Below are 11,112 nucleotides of genomic sequence, written 5' to 3'. Positions count from 1 at the left end.
GGCTGAATCAGCTGTTGCTGCCCATCAGGCTGAAGGAAGGAAGGTGGGGGCAGAGGATGATTAATATGAACTCCTGCCACCAGAAGCTGAGGAAAATAGAATATCAAAAGTTGATGAATTTGGAAACCCCAGTCTTTTGATCTTCCTGTTCTCAACGTGGCATCTGACCGGTGATTTTATTTTCTTCTTTTTCAGTCTTGTTTGCTATCTCACGAATAGACCTTTAGCTAGCCTAACACACAAGATTGTTTCTCTCTCCCTCTCCTAAGGACAATGGCTTATCTTTGGTGGATTTTAACCAGGGGTATGCTGGAGCCAGCTCAAACCAACTCAAGAGAACAGATTCCTAAATTTTCAGTGACTGCTAAAATATCAAAGGCTACAAATCCAAGATGAACTTTGTGCAAAGCCAACCGCTGATAATGTTTAATATAAAATTTTAGAATAATCTCTTTGTTCTCTCTGAAGCAAACTCAGAGGGTGCCTCTTCCTATGTCAACAAAGCCAGCCAAGGCTGACTTAACATTCCTTAAGAGACCTTTAACCTAAGACACTATCTCGAATAATGGGACATTTTCCATATCTTAATATTTGTAGACATATACTATGTTATGGCATGTTAATGGTAAAGAAAACACAGACATCTTAGGTCGTAATTTCTATTGAACTTTGTTTACCCTTTCCTATGTCAGTTATCTGTTTAGGGCAGGAAGCCTGCCACTTACTAGTGGTGGGATTTCCGAGACATATGTTTACCCAGCTTGGAATCCCAAGGCCTGACCAATATTGCTTTGCTAATTGTCCTGTCTTACTGAATTTATGATTTGTTCAACTAGGAGAGTTCCTTTCTCACGGCAAAATGTATATAAGCCAGAAGATTTCTGCACTGGGTAGCCAGAACATTTCTGGCTCCATAATGCATTATGTTACCGTTGTCTTTAATAGGGAATTGATCAATTAATTAATTAAATCATAAAATGTATGCATTAGCCTGTTGCCTTTTCTTAATAAAGTTTTCAGGTCAACAGTTATGGCGCCCAAACGTGGATTGGAACTGAGGAACCGAATGGACATTGCCTCATCTCGCCAATGCCAGGACTCCGGCGCCAGTAGGAACTGTTTTTCCTAGAGTCCTGGACCTTGACAGGGTCGGGGTAAGTCCTTCCATTCCCAGCTTCCAAAGGACTCAAAAATTCCCTTTAAAGATAACTACAGGACAGAGACCACTCTGCGTGAAAATGCCTCTGTATTAATTAGGTCTCCTCTGAAGATCGATCTAGGGAAATCAGCTAGCTATGGGTCAGTCAAAAACTAGAAGCAGAGATCCGGCTGACAAGACCCCTGCTTCTTGTGTGTCAAGCCGTTACCAACCTGATGATCACAGGTATTACTAGCACTAGTGTTAATCAACTAAAGATAGCCCTAAATGACATTGGCCACCACAGGGCTCTTTTGGACCGGTCAAAGTTACTTTATCTTACAACCAAATTAAGAAAGGCCAACAAAACAACTAGCCAGCAGCGAGAACGTTTCATCCTGGGCTTGCTGATTTGGCTGAGTGAGAACAAAAGACAGGAAGCGTCTTCCCTGTAGGGCTGGGAGCTGCTTCAGCACCTAGCCGTGTCCTGGCAAAAATCCTTTCTTCTTCAAGGGCTCCAGTCTGTCCTTCCCTTCACTCCCTCCGTCCTATTCTTCACCCCTTTCTTCCCTCCCCCTCCCCTTGAAGGCCTCTGATCTGGGGAAACCGATGGCACCTAGATGCAATCTTTCCCCCTCGCCTTCCCCTACCTTAGACCTGAGAAAGGCAGCCTCTGTTCAAGCCTCTGTTGCCTCCCTCCTCCCCATTCCCCCTCCCCACTTTCCTTTAAGGACTCTGGTCTTGAAGAGGACAGTTACAATCCACCTAAAAACTAGAGGCCTTGAACTTATTCCCATAGGGCCTGTTTCTTTAAGATACTCAGAAACTTTGGGGCATCAAGGCTCCCCACCCCTCCAAAGACCACAGGGGTGCTCTGAGCAAAGGCTGCAGGATTCCCCTTTATTATCAGACCTTGGATTCTTGCAACAGCCTTTCCTCAGAATGATAATAGCCAATTCATGATGGGGATTTTTAGCAAGCTTCTAATTGCCTTCTCTCTCTGGGTTGTTTTTTTTTGTGAGCTACGTTTGTATTTGTCCTGTTGTCAGTTTGTCTGTTGGTGTATGTCCGTGTCTGTATCATGTGTGCTGTGAATGAGTGTGTTATCTTGTAAGATTTAAATGCAAGCAGCCGGACTTCAGCGGCTGCAGCTAGGGAAATAAATTAACAAACAAAACTTTCAGACTTTTCCTTGTCATTCTGGTCTGGCCAACCTGGAATTACAATGGAAAGTTAGATCATCTTAGGTAAAATCAATTTAGCAGATTTGTATGTTGTGAAATTAATCAGAAACATTTGAGGAACTGATCATTTGAAAAAACTCCTAAGATTGTGAGTAGTCCACCTTTCTAGGTAAAGCATTCTGCCCACCCTGTCCCAGCAGCCGCATATCGCCTTAGGGGCTCAGTAAATTCTGCTGCTGTGGGGGGTTGGGGGAGATGGATGAATCAGGCCTGTAGCGAGCATTCTCTACACTCTGCCTGTGAAAATCACCACTGGGACGTCAGTTTCTCTGCTCTTGGTAAGCTTCACTTCTTTGTTCTAGTTGCAAAAAAGTATTTTATCTCTGTTTGACCCATTTTTCTGATTTGTAAAAATAATTGTGCTTGTTATGGGATCAAAATGATAAAATGATTGTAAAATGCTTAACGTAATGACTGGTATATGTTACATACAACATTATTATCTTTCTAATGTAATTGTTAACTTCGAAGTGGTTTTAATTGCTAAAAGTAATAAGACCAATAATTTCTGGAAATGCAAGTTATACCATCTGCAGTTATTGTTGTGTTAAAACCGTATTTCTAGGAGTGTATTTCTGAATTTCTCTTAGATTGTGAAAATTGAATGACCACTGTAATCTAGAAATAGTGTTAGACAAAGCAACTTTTAATTTGAATTTTGTTGAAACTAAAAGATGTTGGGAAAATTGTGCAACACCAGTTATGTTACTTTATCAGTCCTGCTAACTTTGTCTTATAATGTTTTGTAATGGCCATTTAGAAAATCAGGTATTTTCACGTTTATCTGTTAAAAAAAAAAAAAGTTAAAGCTTAACAATTTGGCTATCTTCTATGAAGTTTTAGGATTGTTAACTAAGTTATTTGGGATTACTGTTTGAATGCTGGAACCTAAAATTGTTAAGTGATTCCTGTGTATGGAAAGGAGGGAATGGAGTGCAAATTTTATTTAGATTCCCTCTGCCCATTCAGAACAGTCCTCCCATTCCTGTGGGTAATATCATCAGTCTTAGTAAAGGAATTTGGTTGGTTAATGCAAATTCTAAACAATGAATATTACTTGCTCAGAAGTTGTAATAGATAGAGAGAATTTTTAATAATTGGCTTTTACATCAGGACAAGTTTTAAATTTGAGAAGGAAAGATGTTAAATGGAATCCCTTATGTGTGTGTGTCCTGGTAAATCTTTATTGTTTATTGTAACTCCAAGAGAGTGGAAATAACTGTTATCTGACTTTAAGCTGTGATTAGTGAGACTTGCTGTTTAAGGTAAAAGGCATTTGGGACCATAATTATTTTTGGTTTTGAGTTTGAATTTGGGTGTAGTTGCCTGCATTAAATCAGTATCTGAGACTTATGCCACAAAGGAATATTTCTCACCTGACTAAACACCGAGGGGACAATTCTAAACTCAATCTAGGATGGGATCCCCCTCGCTCACTTTCCCTATTCCTGAGTCTGGCTATGAAACAGATACTGCATGATTGGAGAATTTCACTCCCATCTGAATTCAAACAGAGTAAAGGATGTTTTATCCTATCATATTTGGTATGTCACATGTCCCTGCATTGTCCTTCTACAGCAAATTTCTGTGGTCAATAACAAGTGACCAGCAAAACATGTGAGGCTTTTGTGTAATCTTGCTGGGAAATCTAATATTATTTTTATCTGAAATTAGAACATATGCAGAAGTTTATGTAAACTACTTAAGACTCACCTTAAGATGTTCCCATTGTTTAAAAGGATTTTAAAAGCAACAGTGTTTTTCTGTGAGTCAGTCTCATATCTAAGAATACTGCAATAATTAAGGATTCAGTTATTATAATACTTTGGAAATTCATATTACTTAAGAACATTTTTGTAACAACTCAGCTTTAATGAATTCCAGTTTTAAAGGTTTATTTTTGCTTAAGAAAAAAAAAAGAGATATCAAGCATTTTAAGAGTTTCCAACTAGTTTTCTTCATAAGAGTTTAGTGAACATTAGAGTAAATTTTAAACTGTTTTTAAAGGGAAATACTTTTAGAAGAAAATGTTTTGAAAAATCATGTGTGATTCTTAGAAGGCCTACTAAAGCTTCAAAATAATATACTGTTAAATTAAGCTGTTTTGATCTGAATTTGTAGCCATTCTATGGCCTAAGTCAGAGTTAAGGTTTGCGTTTGAATTTATTATGTAAAAGATTTAATTCCTGAAGTATCTCATTCTTCCAGAGTAGGAAAGAATAACAACTTGAGAAACAAAGACATAATTCCATCAAACTATTTAGCTATTAACCTCTTTGCTTTGTTTAAGCTGCAGTTAGATTCCAGTACAGTTATGCTAGTAAAAAGTAATAACTTATGAGCTATCTTGTCTTATGGTTAAAATGTAAAAGCAAGTGGAAGAATAGGATTGAGAGATTTGGAAAGATAAATTAAGTTCTGATTGAAACTATGAAAGGTAGATAAGATTTGGGAATAAATATGGGTTATGCAAACCCCTCTTGCTCCTAGATAGTTGTTCTGGATACTTTTGTGTCAGTTTCAGGTGATTTAAAGAGTGAGGAAGTATTTTACCTGAGGGATACCAGCCAATATTTGCTATATAAGACTGGGACTGCAGTTTACTATTGTTTGAAGTTCTGATTACAGGAATACTTGTCTAAGTTATCATAAAGCCAATTGACATGTGCTGCAGGCTAATGGTGGATGCTTGGAAAGGTTTTGAAGACGACCTTGGACACAGCCTAGGTAGGATCTTCCTAACTTTATTTCCCAAATGTACTATTTCCTTTCTGAGAAAGGAAATCTCCCACCTGATTACCTCTAAGCCCTGCTTTCAGCACCTTGTAACCTCATGATTACATGTCAGATAATGGCTTATTCCTGGAATCAACCAGAACTAAGGAGATCCTTTCCTTCTGTTAATATTGTCCCTCTTTTTCTTTTATAGCAAATCTTTGTAATTAAGAAGTTCTGTAAGTACAACTAAGTCTATCAAATAATAAATGGAAATCGGAGCATCTCTGAGTTACTAACATGGGATGCAGGCATGAATAGCTTACAATTTTATCCTACATTCCTGGCCAAATAAAAATAAATATAATATAGAGATAATATCGAGGAAATAATTAGACCAAGTAATAAGAGCAAATTTTGAGGAAAAGAAACAGGATCAGACTGATTCCTCTAAGAATTATATACAGGAGTATAAAATTGGCTTCTAAAATTTATCATGCTTTTGATAATAAGATCTCAAATCTGGATTTTTGCACAAGATTGTATAAAATAGTGGTAAATTATTTCTTCTCTGTTAAAGTACCTGTCCAATAATTTAAAGGGCAGATGAGTTCATTTTATGGTTGAACTCTCACATTTTAAAAGATTCTTATTGCAGGTAGAAGATTTAGGTAAAAACAGAAACAGCAAATAAGATAAACTGAAATTTTCTGAAATTTCAAAAGTGGAGAACAAATTTTAAGTGATTGTACTAATTTATATTGTCTGAAGTATCTGGGAACTTCTAGATATTAACCAGAAAAGCAGAATTCTCTTTTTGAACTGTCCCAAGAATAAAACCTATTGTCAAGGAAAAGATATCTAGGTATCAGATAACTACATGAGAAATCTGGGATTCAAAGTTTTGTTTAAATGAAAATTAAGAATGGATTACTGGGATACAAGGAACTAATGAAATAATAATTGTATTGATTTGTGTGGTTCATGTTTAATTTTCTTGTTTATATTGGTGACATGTAAATCTCCCTTTCAAAACTAGTCTATTGTGAGCCATCTAAGTTTTAATCTGTACCTGACAATGTAAAAATGCAATTTGTGAACTGTAAAAAAAAAAAAACTTCATTGTGCTGTTTGAACCTAGCCCTGCATGGCTGGGAAACTGAACTATTGCTAAGTGTCTTTAGCCATGTTAACTATGTTGTATTGTTTAATCTCAATTATCAAACCATGTTTTCTGGGAGATCCTGTCAAGTTTTCTGTATAGACTCTTGGATCCATCTGTCACCTCCATTGCTCCTGCTCCTGAGTGGATCATGCCCTCCAATTTTGAAGAGGCCTGAAGAAGATGCCATAAGACATAGACAACTTTCCCAAGAGCCTGGACCAGACTTGCATGAAGAGTAAACTCTCACACTACTGGTTATTTAGGGGTTTTTTTCATATCTTTGTTGGTCTACAGGCGAAGCCTTCGGCTTGCCTTTGACCAAAAGGAGGGAATGATAATGTTTAATATAAAATTTTAGAATAATCTCTTTGTTCTCTCTGAAGCAAACTCAGAGGGTGCCTCTTCCTATGTCAACAAAGCCAGCCAAGGCTGACTTAACATTCCTTAAGAGACCTTTAACCTAAGACACTATCTCGAATAATGGGACATTTTCCATATCTTAATATTTGTAGACATATACTATGTTATGGCATGTTAATGGTAAAGAAAACACAGACATCTTAGGTCGTAATTTCTATTGAACTTTGTTTACCCTTTCCTATGTCAGTTATCTGTTTAGGGCAGGAAGCCTGCCACTTACTAGTGGTGGGATTTCCTTCTTTATCACCGAGACATATGTTTACCCAGCTGGAATCCCAAGGCCTGACCAACATTACTTTGTTAATTGTCTTGTCTTTCTAAATTTATGATTTGTTCAACTAGGAGAGTTCCTTTCTCACGGCAAAATGTATATAAGTCAGAAGATTTCTGCACTGGGTAGCCAGAACATTTCTGGCTCCATAATGCATTATGTTACCGTTGTCTTTAATAGGGAATTGATCAATTAATTAATTAAATCATAAAATGTATGCATTAGCCTGTTGCCTTTTCTTAATAAAGTTTTCAGGTCAACACGCTAATGCAGATTTAGTGTGAGTGATCCCCCATTTCACCACTATGTGGGCAGCCAGCTTGAGGAAGAGGATGGTCTTCAGAAGCACTAATCCCATCTCTTTAGTTCTAGTCCCATCTCCCTATGACGTTATGAAAGGAGAGGGGCTGAGGTGACACTAATCCCATGTCCTTGTTGAAAAATGTGTACCAATGAGGACTGGCTTACCCTTACATGGAAATTGTTTTATTGCAGTCTATACAAGCAACACAATTTGTATTCAGGGATAGCTGCACTCCAAACTTGATGCTTTGGTGTGCTAACAAATTCCCTTTTTATTTCCTGAGTATGCCTTATTGACCTAGGTGAGCTTGAAGTAAGATTTCCTTTTAACAATTCATTATTTTGTTTATTGTCTATGAAAGTGATGGATAAAATGTTAATAATGCAAATGAAACTTAACAATGTGTTGTGCTATTTTTTTTCTGAAGAGCCAGTTGTTAAACACTTAACAGTACACCCTTGGTCTTACTCCTCAGTTGCATGAATTGCTGTGTCTCTGGCTGCCAGTCTTGTTCTCATACAGTCAGAGGCTCTACCATGGGAGGCAGTTCTGTTCCTCAGCCAGTAAGTTCCTGCCCTGGTTAAGACCTAGGAAACAGCATAGCTACCATTTTTCTCTACCATTCTAGGTGTAGGCATTATGCAAGCTATCTGTGCATTTCCCCAGTAGTCTTTGTACAACAGCTGAGGCTACAACCTTGGGAAAGAATTGATTCCTGGAAAGGCTTGGAATCAGAAGACCTGGGTTCAGATTTCATTCTGCGAAACTGTGACTTTGAGCAAATAATTTTCTTTCTCTAAACCTGTTTTCTCCTTCGTAAATGAGGAGGATTGGATTAAATTAGGGATGGGGAACCTGTGGTCCTGAGGCCACATGTGACTTTCTAGATCCTTAAGTGTGGTGTTTTGATGGAATCCAAATTTTATAAAAAATAATTTGGATTCAGTCAAAAAGCCACACTTAAGGTCCCACCCCTGGACAAAATGATCCCTAAGTTCCCTTCCAGCTTTCCATGTAGTTAACCTATGAAGAACTAGCAACTGGGACCCATTGTCTTTTTTTTTTTTTTAATACGCTCTGTTCACATGAATGAATTGTCCTTGCCTGTAGATTCAAAATTCATCCACATAAGACTATCCTCTTTGGTAGAGATCAGTTACTCCATGCAGCCTTGAGAGAAAAGAGATTCTGGTCTTCTGACTTGGGGGTGAGGGGAGGAAGAGCTAGAGAGAGAAAGACAGAGAAAGAGAGATGGAGAGACAGAGATAGGGAGAGGCAGAGAGAGAGAGAGGGAGAGAGAAAAAGGGAGGGGAAGAAAATAGAGGCAGGAGAAGGGAGAGGGAAATAGGGAGAGGAAATTAGAGATAAAGAGCAAGAGAAAAAAGAGGGAAAGAGAGGAGAGGAGAGAAAGAGAGACAGAGAGAAAGAGAGAGACAGACAGACAGAGAGAGCAAGAGAGACAGAGAGAGAAAATGAGAGAAAGCAGCATTCCATATTCTTTTGGACGCAAGGTCCTTGAAAGGAGAGGACTCTGGGAAGAAGCCAGTATGATTGAGATACTAGTTTCTTTACATGTTAGACTAGTTCCTAGAGTTGTTTTATTTTTCCCCTTCAGAGACCTGAAGAGAAGTCTGGAAACTTGTGTATCTTTGTTGGGAGTCAGAAGACTATGATCACTCTTCTCTCAAGGTCTCCTCTAATAAGTGTGGAACACTGAATTGAACATTAAGTATTGATCTCCACCTATGAGATGTCTTATGCAATTGAGCTTTGAGCTCCATGAAATACGATGATGGTCTATCAGATCACCCCAAAAGGGAAGGACTTTTGAGAGGTAATTTGGTGTGGTACAAAACCATAGGAGATCTAAGTATAAGCTATGAATATCTTTCCCCTTCTGAGACCATCAACTTCCTCCTCTGAAAAATGGGGAATAATAATATCTACATTTTCTACCTTCCAGGATTGCTGTGAGGAAAGGGTTTATAATGATAAAATTGCTATATAAATGGGATTTGTTTCTTTTTTTGCTTTCTCTCTTCCTTCCTTTCACTTTCTTTTCCTTCCTTCCTTCCTTCTTTCCTGTCTTTCTTCATTGACCTAGATGAGCCTGAACTAAGATTTCTTTTTAACAATTCATCATTTTGTTTATTGTCTAAGAAAGTGATGGAGAAAATGTTAATAACGTTAATAACTTCTCCTTCCTTCCTTCCTTCCTTCCTTCCTTCCTTCCTTCCTTTCTTCCTTCCTTCCTTTCTTTTCTTTCCTGTGTGGACTAGTACTCTAAGCACTTGGGTTCATCTTAGGGGCTTTTCAAAGATCATATCTCCTTGACTCATTTTGCCCCCATCTGAGTTTTCCTGGGAACTTTAGAATTTGGTTCATGTTGAGGTATTCACTGATATAGGTAAAAGAATCCTGAGCTCCTGTGCAAGTATTCAAGGTAACAATGCATATCAGCTAAAAGATGGCCTTCATTTCACTTCTTTAAGAAGATGCAAACTTCATGAAGAACTCACATGAACTTATAACAATAAAAACACACTCTTTTGACCCAATGAGGTCTACTTTCTACCCAAAGACCTATACAGGTCTCTAACCTAAAAGGTACATGGTTCTCTTCTCCACAACTGCCATCTGCAGGGGTTAAGGAGGTAGCAAATTCCCTAAGGAAGGTATGGAGAAGAGGGAGATGTTTCACCTTCATCTCCTAAATGAGATCTTCCTTATTATCCTTTCTTTCTGGTTTTCATTAGTTCTACATGGAAATGCCAGTGATTTTTGTGGATCATTTTGAATACTTTAGCTATTGTCCCAATGAGTTTTTTTATTGATTCTCTGTGGTTTTCTATGTATTATAACATCTGTAAAAGGGATAGTTTGGTCTCTTATTTGGTGATGTTTATTACCTTTGATTTTATTCTCTTGTACAACGGCTATAGCTAGTATCTTCTGATTCTTTGCGACCCATCTGTGGTTTTCTTGGCAAAAACTGGAGTGGTTTGCCATTTCCTTCTCTACCTCAATGAGGCAAACAGGATTGAGTGACGTTGCCCATAATAATACAGTTTATAAATGTCAGAGGCTGGATTTGAACTCAGAGCCTTTCTGACTCTAGGCCCAGTGTTCCATCCACTGAGACACCTAGCTGCCCCTAGACACACAGTAAGCACTTAATAAATGCTTGTTGACTGACTGACAACTTCCTTCTTCTCTTTCAAGAAGAGAAGGAGGGAAGATTCCCTTTGTTGGCTGCCATCCTTGCTATAATGAAATCATAGAATTCCAATAATTCCCACTGGGGGCTGGCAGGCTGGCAGGCTGGCAGTGAGGGCTGGGCAAGCATTGTGGGCACCACTTGCAATACCATTATCAGTTCAGTTCACACCCAATTCATGTCCTGCTTGCTGTAAAATTACTGAAAAACAAACTGCTGCCTTATTAAGGACTTAACCAATGAGGGAAACCTTTCATATGTACCTGGACTGATGTTGCTTTAGATGACTGGGCAGGAAGGAAACCCTAACTAAATCAGAGTCAATGTGGACCTAGGGCAGTGGTTCTTAAACTGGGATTCACGACAGTTTAAAAAGTAAGGCAAGAGTGGCGTGGAAGAGAGGTCCCTCTCCCCACCTCCTGTTCCACATTCCAATGCAGCTGGCAGCCCCTGGAACTCTGGAATTTGCCTCAAGAGCAGGACTTCCCACCATCTCTGACAGCAGATTGGAGCTCTCTGCCCCATTGTTACTGAACCAAACGGTTGCTGGGAAATCTCTGTCAGGCTGTGACCACATTGCTGGACATGGTCCAATGTCCTGATTGCCAAGATTGCGTGCTACGAATCTTGACAGTCAG

This window comes from Notamacropus eugenii, chromosome 1 (assembly GCF_028372415.1).
Source record: "Notamacropus eugenii isolate mMacEug1 chromosome 1, mMacEug1.pri_v2, whole genome shotgun sequence".
NCBI classification, from domain to species: Eukaryota; Metazoa; Chordata; class Mammalia; order Diprotodontia; family Macropodidae; genus Notamacropus; species Notamacropus eugenii.
The sequence above is the reverse complement of the archived record's forward strand: the minus strand, read 5'-3'. Positions refer to the sequence as shown.